This window comes from Canis lupus, chromosome 15, assembly GCF_048164855.1.
Source record: "Canis lupus baileyi chromosome 15, mCanLup2.hap1, whole genome shotgun sequence".
Taxonomy (NCBI): domain Eukaryota; kingdom Metazoa; phylum Chordata; class Mammalia; order Carnivora; family Canidae; genus Canis; species Canis lupus.
In genome coordinates, this window is record NC_132852.1 from 15,693,855 (window position 1) to 15,703,876 (window position 10,022).

At 47.7% G+C, this 10,022-nt stretch overlaps 1 long non-coding RNA gene across 2 annotated transcripts; it reads right to left on the reverse strand.

Moving 5' to 3' along the window:
- Positions 1-391: 391 nt before the first annotated feature.
- Positions 392-8,765, reverse strand: LOC140605480 (uncharacterized). 2 transcript variants are annotated; one of them, XR_012008125.1, is made up of 3 exons: positions 8,623-8,712; positions 4,754-4,933; positions 392-864 (listed from the first exon to the last, which is right to left on the reverse strand). It is a non-coding gene; the product is annotated as an uncharacterized lncRNA (long non-coding RNA). The 2 variants fall into 2 exon arrangements; XR_012008124.1 differs by lacking the exons at positions 392-864; positions 4,754-4,933 and adding exons at positions 5,236-5,678; positions 5,920-6,028 and having other exon boundaries at positions 8,623-8,765.
- Between the last annotated feature and the right edge of the window lie 1,257 nt (positions 8,766-10,022).

The window sequence follows — 10,022 nt, forward strand, 5'->3', positions numbered from 1 at the left end:
AGACGTGGTTCTGAGACACCATTCAAAACATGTGTTGATTTGTGAGATGGAAACAGGCCCATTTGCAGACCAGCAGGCTTTACAAAGATTTTGAGGTTGTTTATGAGGTTGGCAAAGTTGTACAAACCTAGAGAGGTTTGGTACCAATAGCTATCCAGGTGAGAAGCATGACCTTGGAGGAAAAGCAGGCGCACGAGCTCTCACCTTGCCTTAGTCGCAGACTAATTTTAGAGTCTGGGCAGATCATCTCATCTCTCTGGGCTTTAATTTCTTCACTCATAAAAGACGGGTAATAATTTATGCCAACCTCTCCTGCAGGCCTAGGGTAAGGAGAAAAGGGAGCTAATAGCTGGGATAATAGTTTGGATAATAAGGAATCATGGGAAGAGGCTCTCATTAATATTACCTTTATGATTTTGCAGCACACAATTAGCAATCTCTCCGCATCCCTGTGCCATGAAGTGTCTTGGAGCTACGAATTCTCTGTGGACACTTGACCTTCAAACCCGTCAGGTTTTGTAGATACTAAAATCCAGTTTCCATGGTTTTATTGTCCACTCTATAGCTTGCATATTCACTACATGCTTAAATCCCCGTATCTCCTTCCAAGCTGCTGACTTATGCTCAGGCTCGCTCAGGCCTGCAGGAGTCTAGGGCCCCTAGAACGTGTGTTCTGACTTCAGCCACACAAAAATGGAACAGACGACACACTGTACAATCAAGCTTTCTCATATTTTGGGCACAAGATTCCATCTGAATGTCACTCTGTAATTAGCCCAGGGCCCTGCATTTCCTCAAGCACAAGGGCCGGGGGTGATGGAGATGCTTACACGGCACATCTTCCTTGGGCACCAGCTTGAGTTCCTGGAAATGAATGTTACATTTTGTCATCATATTGAGTCAAACATGCTTCATTGGGTGTCTCTGATCTCACAAGCCTGTCTAAAGAGAAAATTCTAATTCTCCTCTCACACCAAAATTTGGATGTTATGAGCTCACAGCAGGCTGATTGCTGGAATTTCTAAGAATTCCCAAGAGCGCTGCCTCACCATCTTCTAGAACACATCATTTTGCTTCTGCTGCCCTTTTTTTCTTTTCCTGAGGTGCTGCCATGATGATCTTTGATCTCTACAGTCTCATGAGATACCTGCTCCACTGGGCCCCACTGCCCCTGGCTGGTGGCCACCAATGCCACCCGCAGTCAGCCTCATGGGAGGGACAGCCAGGCCTCTCTCATTCCCCACAGCTCAAATAAGATGGTGCGCTGCCTGTCAATTGAGTGTCACTGGAGATTGGGGACAACTGAAGCATTACCCAGAGGGTGACATTGTGCACTGCAGGGCTCCATAGCCAGATTCAGCCACCCTCGCGGTCACCCACACAGCTGTCAGTGGGCTTCCAGGGAGCACCCACACCCCAGCAGTGAGACTCCCCAGGTGGCTCTGCATGCACCCTGTCATTAAGGCCACATGAACCCCAGAGAGAAAACTCTTACTTCTCTTCATTCCTGTCGCCCTCTTTCCTACTCTGGGATTAAACTCTCTTCAGGAAGACAAATATCCATTTTTCTCAGAGGAAAAACATCCACTCCCACCCACAGGGGCTGGTCACCGTCAGCCAGTACCAGCCAGTAGGACAACTGAGGATGCCTTCTGCAAAGTCCAGCCCACTCGGACTCAGGGGCCAGCCGGTAATCAGCCCAGGAGGACAAATCCTGGGTAATTCCCCTCGTGTGAGGTACCCAGAGTAGTCAGCTTCACAGAGACAGGGAGTAGAATGGGGTTGCCCCAGGCAGAGGTGACGGGGGTGGGGAGTGGAGGGGTGCGGGGGTGGGGGGGTGGGGGGAGGTGAAGAGGTAAGATTTAATGAGGACAAAATTGCAGTTGGAGAGCTTGAGAAATGTTTGGAGATGGATGGTGCTGACCGATGCACAACAATGGGAACGCATTTCAGTGCCAGGCTTAAAAGGTTACTGTGTTGAATTTTATGTTAGGCATGTTTTACAATAAAAAAAAAGGGGGGGGGGAGAGAAAAGAAGAGAAGAGAAGAGAAGAGAAGAGAAGAGAAGAGAAGAGAAGAGAGAGAAAAGAGAAGAGAAGAGAAGAGAAGAGAAGAGAAGAGAAGAGAAGAGAAGAGAAGAGAAGAGAAGAGAAAGAGAAGAGAAGAGAAGAGAAGAGAAGAGAAGAGAAGAGAAGAGAAGAGAAGAGAAGAGAAGAGAAGAGAAGAGAAGAGAAGGATCAAGGAAGGGTGAGCCTGGGTCACACTGTGCCAGTCCGGGCAGATCCTGTTGCAGCTCGCTGCACCCCTGTGAGCACATTTGCACCAAAGGGCATGCAAACACCAGAGCAACACATTTTTCTGCTGAGGCTAGATCCACATTGGGGAGAAAAAAAATATATATATATATATATTTTATATAACTAACTCTGCAGGGGTGCACTCCGTGGGTACACATAACTGCCCTCAGGGGATCAGGATGGAGCAGAGCTGGCCTCTCTGAGCTCACCTCTCTGACCTCAAGCCCCTTCCTGACCACTCTGTTCCAAACAAGAGGTCTCTCCGGGGCATTCAGAACCTCCACCTCACCCATGCGGAAAGTACTGGCTACTTCTCAGTGGCAAGGGCTGTGCGAGCAACAGGTTGTGCGCAGGTAGGTCATGGGCACCTTGCCATCGGCATGGACGTGAAAGGTCAAACTAGAGTCCAAGGAACTGTTTAGTCTTTCCTGGGGCGACACCTCCTCCCATCCCCATCCCCGTCCCTGGGGATTGCTCTCTCACTCTCAGCCTTAGGGAGCATTTCAGTGGAAAGGTTTGGAAGCCTGGTCCAGTGTCAACGGCTGCTGAAATCCCATGTTGGGAAAGACTAGGGTTCTGTCTCTCCTGCCTAGGGCCCCGCTCCGGCCCTGGGAAATGCTCACGGTTGACCAGATCACACTTCTCCACTCGTGCACACTTTGAACACAGTGACTGGAAAGGGGGTTTGAGCAGGAGAAGGAAACAGAACCACATGACGGGCAGCAGGGAAACCCCAGAAGGAGGAACCCCCACTATGGTTCACCAACCCTGGGCAGCCCCTCCACACATGCCTGCAGGGCCTGGGAGTGCCAGACCCCCTTCTCCCCCCCTGCCCCTCTCCCTTCTGCCCCCCAAACCCCCTATTTTCCCTGCCTCTCCCCCCACCTCTCCACCCCCCAGCAGGCCCCCGTGGGGCTCTGGGCTTCAACACACTCCCTGAAGAAAAAAGAATTCCAAGAAGTCACTATGGATTGTCCTAAGATGGTCATTTCACAACGATAAACTCAAAATTGATGAAACATCTAAATGGGAGACAAGATTCCATCAAAATCCTAGAGGAGAACACAGGCAACACCCTTTTTGAACTTGGCCACAGCAACTTCTTGCAACACATATCTATGAAGGCGGCGGAAACAAAAGCAAAAATGAATTATTGGGACTTAATCAAGATAAAAAGCTTCTGCACAGCAAAAGAAACAGTCAACAAAACTAAAAGACAAGCTACAGAATGGGAGAGGTATTTGCAAATGACGTATCAGATAAAGGGCTAGTTTCCAAGATCTATAAAGAACTTATTAAACTCAATAGCAAAGAAACAAACAATCCAATCATGAAATGGGCAAAAGACATGAACAGAAATTTCACCAAAGAAGACATAGACATGGCCAACAGGCACATGAGAAAATGCTCCACAGCACTGGCCATCAGGGAAATGCAAATCCAAATCACAATGAGATACCACCTCACACCAGTGGGAATGGGGAAAATGAACAAGACGGGAAACAACTGTTGGAGAGGATGTGGAGAAAGGGGAACCCTCCTGCACTGTTGGTGGGAACGTGAACTGGTGCAGCCACTCTGGAAAACTGTGTGGAGGTTCCTCAAAGAGTTAAAAATAGACCTGCCCTACGACCCAGCAATTGCACTGCTGGGGATTTCCCCAAAGATACAGATGCAATGAAACGCCGGGACACCTGCACCCTGATGTTTATAGCAGCAATGTCCACAATAGCCAAGCTGTGGAAGGAGCCTCGGTGCCCATTGGGAGATGAATGGATAAAGAAGATGTGGTCTATATACACCATGGAGTATTCCTCAGCCATTAGAAACGACAAATACCCACCATTCACTTCGATGTGGATGGACCAGAGTGAAGTAAGTCAATCAGAGAAGGACAATCATCATATGGTCTCATTTATTTGGGGAATATAAAAAATAGTGAAAGGGAATAAAGTGGAAAGGAGAGAAAATGAGTGAAAATATCAGTGAGGGAGACAGAACATGAGAGACTCCTAACTCTGGGAAACCAACTTCCAAGGGGTAGTGGAAGGGGAGGTGGGCGGAGGGTTGGGGGACTAAGTGATGGGCACTGAGGGGGGGGCAATTGACCAGATGAGCCCTGGGTGATATGTTATATGTTGGCAAATTGAACTCCAATTAAAAAAAAAAAAGAAAAAGACGGTCACGAACAGCATCTGAGCATCTGTTAGGATGGGATTTTTCTAAAGCAGGAAGAAAATATCAAACCTGGACCCAAATCAATCGTTTTCGTTTACTGCTATTAAACATGTTTTCTGCTTCCCCAACTTCCTGAGAAGTTAATCTGAGCAGAAATTATTCTTTTTGTTATTCTTTTTGGCTGCCCCACATCTAAATGCCTACATTTCAGGAACGCCCTCACCTTTTGAGACAAAGCTTGCCTTACCCTGCAATGGAAGAAAATGCCAGAGGCTCACCTTCTCAGACTCTCTTGCAGCTCAGGCAGGGATGCAGGCTCTGCCCATCGGGGTCCCAACCCACTGGACGTTACCAACGTGGGGGTGCAGGGACAAGGCAAGATCCATTTCGGTGCTGGGTGGCGGCAGCCGTACAAGCTCCAGAAACACCTCCAGCCGGCACTAGGCAGCCTCTGGTGCCTGTCGGGACATGAGACGTTGTAGACAATGCTTTTGGCAGCTGTTCCTGGCCATACAGTTCCCAAGCCTAATTGTTTAGTCCTTCTGGCAGTTCCGTCAACTGGCCAGTATCCTTTCTACTATAGCCTCTTTCTCTTTACATAAACCAGAGTTGGTTTCTGTTGCTCAAAACTAAAATTTCCAAATGAAGTCTTCTACTTGCATCATACCAGCACCATGGATTAGAGAATTTTTATCTATTTTAGAATCGACCTTAACATTGCAAAAAAAAAAAAAATAATAATAATAATAAGCATACCAGGTTGCTTCAAAGTAAGTTTTAATTCTCTAAAAACATCAGCAGTAAGTTTATGCTTCCTGAAGCCCCATCTTCATGGAGAGGAGTGGACACTGGAAAGAATTTGCAGGACACCAAACGTTTCCCAATGGGCTGATCCGCATACCCAGCTACCGGTTATGTGAAATTCAGGGAGTGCCAGATTTGAGGAAGAGTCCAGACCAGGGCACACGGGACCCCGAGGACAGGCTGGAGCCCCACCTTCCTCCTTCATCCATCCCTCCCTCACGGTTCCTCCTGGAGGCAGGCTCGGGCTGGGTCCCAGGACCCAGAAGGGTTGCACAGGAACAGCAAGAGGGTCCTTGGCTTGAAGGATGAAGGATGGGAATCAGATGTGAGCCAGCAGGAGGCAAAAGCAGAGTTTTCTGAAGATGTATGTATAGAGATGGATGGAGCGTCCAGGAGACTCTGAAAGGAAAGGAGCACGAGTCTCGTCTTTGCTTGGGGCCTGGGGTTTTTACTGGCGATTGTGGTCTGTTGGACGAGTCCCCTTAGGCATTCGGGAACTGGGTAGAACAAGGACAGGGGTCAGGTGTCCTTCCTAAGTCACTCATTCCCTGAGCTCAGGGGTCTGGGCGTCAAGGTGTTTGGAGTCAGTGGTCTTGGGGCACATCATGACCATCCCACCTGGTCATTCCTTAGTTGTTACCTATTGTGCTGGAAGACTCCAAAGATACCAGAGGATCTTTGTCCCTTACGAGGAGGACATATGCCAGCTGCCTTCCAAGGCCCATGTAGAGTGGGCCGGGGTGCACGCCCTAGCAGAGATAGACACCGGGAAAAGGAGCGAAGGAAAAAAAGTCAACTTTGTAATGCAATCCATTCAGTTTCCTTGTGTCATTCCCAGGACTATAGTAACCATCAGTGGAAGGACAGACACGGGGCAGACAGCACACGCACTGGACTTGGCTCTCCCTGCACAGGGTGCTTCCCCAACGGGGAGCTGGTGCCTGAGATCAGGCCATGCTTAGGGTCTCTTGGATCCCATTTCCCCTACTGGTAAAATAGGTTAGAGGTGTCAATTAAATCAGTGGTTCTGAAATCCTAGTGCAACAGCTGGTACTGGACTGGAAGAAGGAAGTTTTTGTTTTTCACAGGTCCACGTAGAAATGAGCAAACCCCCTCCCCCGAATGAAACAAGTTTTTCATAAAGAGAATTTATTTCTGTTAAAATGCTGTTATATTTTGCTATAATTCACTTTAGATATAATGTCGTGGGGGGTGATAGTAACAGGTGCTTTAATTACTTTATTTGAGTGAATAACAAGTTGGCAATTCTATGTTGGTCTTCTGTATCATTTTGTGAAATTTTATCAGTCTGTGAAATCCAAAAATCTGGAAATTGTTGGATTAATTAAACTCCAAGTTCCCTAGGTGTATACTAAACCTCTTTGTGTCTATAGATTGGACCCACTAGAAGTACCTGGAGAGTATTTAAACAGTTGAGAGTCAGATTTTGATTTAACATTAAAAACTGTGCATAATACTTAGGCAGTAATATATTCTCATAGAATTGGTTGAATTTTTTTCTCATCTGTTTTTATTGAAGTTCAATTTGCCGACATACAACACCCAATGCTCATCCCATCAAGTGCCCTCCTCAGTGCCCGTCAACCAGTCTCCCCAACCCCCCACCCACCTCCCCTTCTGCAACCCTTTGTTCATTTCCCAGAGTTGGGAGTCTCTCATGGTTTGTCTCCCTCTCTAATTTTTCCCACTCAGTTCCCCTCCTTCCCTTATAATCCCTTCTACTATTTCTTATATTCCCCGTATGAGTGAGACCATATGATGATTGTCCTTCTCTGATGGCCTTAATTTCACTCAGTAGTATACCCTCCAGTTCCATCCATGTTGAAACAAATGGTGGGTATTTGTCCTTTCTGATGGCTGAGCACTATTCCATTGTATATATATAAAACACATCTTCTTTATCCATTCATTTGTCTTAATTTATTTTTTTAAAGATTTCATTTATTTATTTGAGAGAGAGAGAGCGACAGCAGGGGCAGGGTAGGGGGACAGGTAGAGGGAGAGAGAGAGAGGGAGAAGCAGACTCACCCCTGACCAGGGAGCCCCACTCAGGGCTTGATCCCAGACCCTGGGATCATGATCTGCACCAAAGGCAGATGCTCAACCAGGCAGATACTTAACCATCTGAGCCACCCAGGTGCCCCCCATTGGTTGAATTTAACTGCTATCCTGGTTTTACTCCCTACTGTGTCTTATAAATGGGTTATGGCGAAGACTGTACACCCGCCTTTCGCCATTGGTGAAGAGTTAACGCAGACTTCAGCTAGCTACCTACGTTCTTTCAGAAAACCTTAAACAAAGGACATTACCCTAACCTTTTACCCAGATAGCAGTCAGCATTTGCACTAAGTCTTGCGAGCCTTCCCGGCCTGCCGCACTGCCAGAGCTGGGTGTCACCTGACTTCATTTCAGAGATAGTTGGGGGGTGACTTCAACTGGCAGGGCTCTAAGCAGATGAGTTCGTGCCTGGAGAACAGCAGGTTATTTCAAAGTCTCCATTCGTGCATTTCTTATCGTGCTTATTTCCATTTACCATGTAAGGGCCTACTGGGGATGGAGAAGTGACGGGCATCTTAATTTATGCTAATATTTAAATATCACTATACTTAAAATATGAATCCCTACTTATTTTTTTAAAGCCCCGTTACTTAGTTTCTTGTTTTTGCCTAAGTATCCCAGTTTCCAAATTCAACATATAAGAAGATCCAAACTCTTCCTGACTTGTACACTAGACTAGCTTTGTTTTTCATAAAACTGTCCCTTTTATTCAGAGTACTTATCTCAATCTGCGGTGGGATATAATTACATATAATTATTTGTGTGATTATTTGAATAATAGCTATCACTCCTCTGGGCGGAAAATACTAAGAGATCCAGGATCAGGTTTATTATTGTACACCCTGCACCATATGCTCGGCACGGAGCAGGCTCTCACATCAAAGTTTACTGGTTGAATATGCAAAATGAAGTGCCAGGGCACTGGTCTCTGCTTAACGACAAGTGTCAAAAAATAAATAAATACTCCCTCCTTGTCAACAACCAGCTTTCTGCTGTTCCGTGCCTTCACGTCTAATGGCTTGAAATTCATACAAAAACCAAATCAAGGTGTTGACAGTAACCATTTGGAACTTGCACAGTGGGTACAATCAACCCACAACCCTTTCTAGCTTTTTCTGAAACCCCTTTACCGGATTGTTAAACTGTTAAAATAATTCTACAACTGGCCTAGTTTACAGCGAAAGGTGATGAAATTTTGGGGTTGGGCCTTTTGTCTCTTCTGTAATGACAGAGGTTGCCAGAAGCAAAGACCACAGGGACTTACCCAGGTTGGCTCCTTCTAGAACCATGGGCTGGAGGAGGTGACTCCCTTGTTCCGCAAGCAAGGAACAGCCCTGCCCCAGGGGACAGAGCAAGTCCTGGAAACAGGGTAAAGGTTACCTCAGGGCAGTGAGGAGGCCAGTGCTAAACAAGTCCTGGCACCAGCCAGGTCCTAGCAGGAGGGTATGTGCAAGCTGAAGGAGATGATTTCTAGAGCCAAGAACCTTGGCCTCCAGGTCATGAGTACCTCACGGCTGCCATGACTCAGGCTGCGACTTGACTTTCTATTCAAGTGCTAAGGCAAGAAGCTCATTCGGAATCCAAAGCAGAGAAGCTGCAGGGGTGGGGGGATCACCTTGCTAAGAACCCCCTCCTTAGCTACCTGTCCTGTTCCCCTGCATCTGCCCCAGGACAGTACAAAGCCAGACCCACCCTCCGGGGCTTGAAACCTTTGAAGGCACCTGGGGTCACCTTATGGGACTTGGGAAAACATTCCTTGTCCCTGTGAATGTTTTCCAAGACCACTGAGCGCTCCCACCTGCTCTTTCTCCACTAGTGGTGGGGTTCACCCTACCAGCTAAACCTTGGGGTAGTGTGGTTCCGTTTGAGGGAGAGGTGAGCCGCCACTGGGTCCTCTCACTGCCTCTTTCCTCACCTCCCCACCTAAAAGGGGCTCTTCTCAATGCTCTATCCTTTCCCCTGCTTGTCACATAGAAAGCTCATATGCTTGGGGCTCCTTCCGTGCCCCCCAATCTGCAGCAGACCCTGCCAGGGCTCCATCCCACGTTCCACGTCAGCATCTCTCTTCCAACCAGCTTCCCCTGCGGAGGTCTGGATTTCTGCCACTGAGGCTAATGTTCCCTCCGCCGTCCTGGACAAGTGCCACCTGCCCCTCCCCTGTGCCTGCACCTGCCAGTGACCAAGCCCTCCTCTGCAGTGCCCCTCTCAGCCGGCCTCTCCCTGCCCTGACAGTAATCCCCGCCCAACTCATACTCGGTCCCTCTTTCTCTCCTTCTGGATTTGTGTTTTGTCAATCAATGTCATTGAATCACTGAACCCACCTGCCCCCAACCAAAATGGAAATGACTCCAGCACTTATCGTGTTCCTCCCACTCTCCAGATCACTTTCGTCCACTTAAGAGAGGCTTCGCAAATGGTTTTTAAATTGTGGTAAAATATACACAACGTGAAATTTACCATTTTAACCATTTTTAAGTGCACGGTTCTGTGGCATTAAGCCCATTCACACTGTTGTGTGACCATCACCACCATCCATCTCCAGAATTTGTCATCTTCCCAAACTGAAACTCTGTTCCATTAACCATGAAATCCCTATCCCCACCACTGCCCGCCCCCCCCACCCCCCCGCCCAGCCCCTGGCAACCACCATTCTGCTTTCTATTT